This window comes from Rhagoletis pomonella, unplaced genomic scaffold (assembly GCF_013731165.1).
Source record: "Rhagoletis pomonella isolate Grant_MI unplaced genomic scaffold, Rhpom_1.0 Rhpom_scaffold_00002, whole genome shotgun sequence".
NCBI classification, from domain to species: Eukaryota; Metazoa; Arthropoda; class Insecta; order Diptera; family Tephritidae; genus Rhagoletis; species Rhagoletis pomonella.
The window spans coordinates 16,406,698-16,409,666 of NW_023458556.1; the positions used below are offsets into that span (position 1 = coordinate 16,406,698).

General features: G+C 35.1%; 1 protein-coding gene across 1 annotated transcript in view; it reads right to left on the minus strand.

Moving 5' to 3' along the window:
• The window catches only part of LOC118734473 (skin secretory protein xP2-like), an 8,132-nt gene that overhangs the window by 3,757 nt on the left and 1,406 nt on the right, over nucleotides 1–2,969 (minus strand). The window lies entirely within an intron of this gene.

Sequence of the window (2,969 nt, forward strand, 5' to 3'; positions counted from 1 at the left end):
ATACAACGCAACACAACACACAACAATACCACACAACACAAAACAACGCAACACAATACAATACAAAGCAATACAACACAAAAAAATACAACGCAACACAACACAACACAACACATCATAGCACTTCACAATACAACACACAAAAATACAACGCAACACACCACAATAGGTTCATTCCTTATCTTTTTGGACTAGAATCTGAAAAGTGTCAAAATGCCAGAGCGTAAGCAGAATGCGCTCACTAAAAGAGAATAAAAGGAAAAAGTAAAGGAACGCAAAAAACCAAATTTTTAGTCCAAATAATAGCAATAACAAAACTAACGTCAAATCAGAATGGAAATGTATGTACACAAGTAATTTTTAGCAAAAAAAAACCGACTTCAACTCTCATATAAAAAATATATACATATATATATCTCATGATCCACTGATCGGATCTTAACCAGATTAGTATGGTTCACCTCTGAGACACTACCTTTCCGATGCAAAAAGAATTATCGAAATCGGTTGACGTGGTCCAAAGTTATGCGGCAACATACATAAAAAAAAAAAAAAAGATTCCGACGAACTGATAACCTCCTCCTTTTTTGGAAGTCGGTTAAAAACACATTCACACAAGCACAGGCACAATAAACACTTACTATATCAATTATTTTTTGCCTCCTTCCAATTTGAATTGACTTTTTTTACTTTTTAGATTATTCTCACTTTTTGCGTATTCTTTAATTTCCGTTAATTTAAATTTAGTTCAGTTTGACACTTTTCAAGATTTTGCCAGCGAAAATTCTTCTGACTTCGGACTGAAGAGAGTCACTCTCACTGAGTGTTGCTCTCTCATTTTTGCTGTCATTTTCGAGTTAAGGAACGCTTTTTGGACTAAATCTGACTACTTCGGCGTTTTTCTGACTATTTTTGGGAGATAAGGAAAGCAACTAATACAACACAATGCAATACAATACGACACAACATAACATGCCAATCTTCAAATATCTCTTCGATTTCTCTTTCTTTTCTCATCTCTATTATTTTTTCTATCTTAGTCTTTGCCATTTCTTATCTTTTCATTTTTATATTTATCATTTCCTTGACTTTTATCCAGATCCTTGTCTTCATTCTTAACTTCATTTACATATTCACCCAAACCTTTGCTATTATATTAAGGCTGCGTTTCTCCAAACTAATTTAAGTTGAAACTAACTTTAGTTTAATTTTTTATTTAATTCTCATTTAAATTGTTTTCAGTTTCAATAAGCTCTTTATTTAAGTGAGTAAAAAGTGGTTGTAAAACAGACTTGGCCAGCGAAAGCTTTAATTTGTACTGAGAGCTTTTGAAAGCTTTGGCACGCTGTGTTGTAAAAGCAGGGGTGGTATAAAAGTAAGCAGCAGATACACAAAATTATGGTGTGATCAGCTGATTAAACCTGTAACATCTCTGAGTGTGGTTATTTTGATTTTATTTTTATTTAAGTGAAGAGCATAGGTGTGACTTAAATGAAACTTAAAAACAAATTAAAATTGATTGGGGAAACCAAAAATTCGAAAATTAAAGTAATTTTCACTTTAATGAATCTAGTGAAACGCAGCCTAAGTATTTAGATTTACCTTTCTCTTTGTCTTTATATTTAGGCTTCTTTACTTTTACTTTAATCTTTGCCTTTATCCATTTCTTCTTCTACATACTGAACTTCATCTTCTTCCTTGTATGAGCCGGCAAATGCTGAAGACATGACGAAACATGTAAGAAGCCGATCGCTATGTTCCGTATAAAAAAACATATAAAATTTCATACACACTTAATATTTACAATGGCTCTTTACCGATGAAAAATTACCCCCTTTCAAGAAATTGGGCGTGGGGCGCCCATTATCTCACCGATCTCTTCTAAATTTAGTATACATAATGCACTTGGCCTTCTCAAAAGCCATCTTGAAAATTGTTGAAAAACTTCTTATAAAATCCATTTGCCATTCGGAGGTTGCGTAAAACTGGGGTCCTCTTCTGCTTTATTGGCCCCGTATTATTATCGCTCAATTTACGTTGCAAGTATTCTGAGATTTTCACCTCATTTTAGAGAAATACGAAATCTGCGATAAATCAGTAAATACTGAAGCTAATTTATTCAAAATTGTAGTTTGGAATAATAATTTAGCAAAAAACGCAATTATAACAACTTTTGGGGAAATCGTAATGCAACATAAAAGATGAATTAACCTGCTACGTGGCATAGAACTAAATACATTCTGAAAACACTTATTTTGTCCAGTTTGGTCAATATTTGGAATGTATATTTTTTACAAGGATAGAAATAATTCCGCAAAAGTTTTAACCATTAAGTTGCGCAGCGGTCGATATATTCCAAAAACCTGCATCTATTTATATGCATATATGTATATCTCTTCGCTTTTTTGTGTAAATAATTTCTTGAAGACCTACAAAACCCATTACCACCTATATCATAGATAAACTTTTGGGGCATAAATAAAACATTTGTTTATGTATTTAGTTTAATTTATATTTTAAATATAGATATATATCGACTTGGACTCATATTTAAAAGGCAATAAAAAGCAGAATTGGAGGCAACATAAGATAAAGGAGTTGCTGTAGGGGCATGTATCGTTGCTACATTAGATCCCTGGATAGAGTAGGGGGCAGCGTAGGATGATGGCTCTAGTGGTGGGGATGATGGAGCTGGCGCTGGAGCTGCATAAGATCCTCGAGCAGAGTCGAAGCCAGCTTACGATGATGGAGAGGGTTCATATACGGGTGCTGCGTGAGATGTATGGGCAGAGCTGGAGCCAGCGTAGGAGGATGGAGCTGGTGCTGGAGCTACATAAGATCCTCGGACAGAGTCGGAGCCAGCGTACGATGATGGAGAGTGTGCATGTGCAGATGCTGCGTTAGATGTATGGGCAGAGCTGGAGCCAGCGTAGGAGGATGGAGCTGGTGCTGGAGCTACATAAGATCCT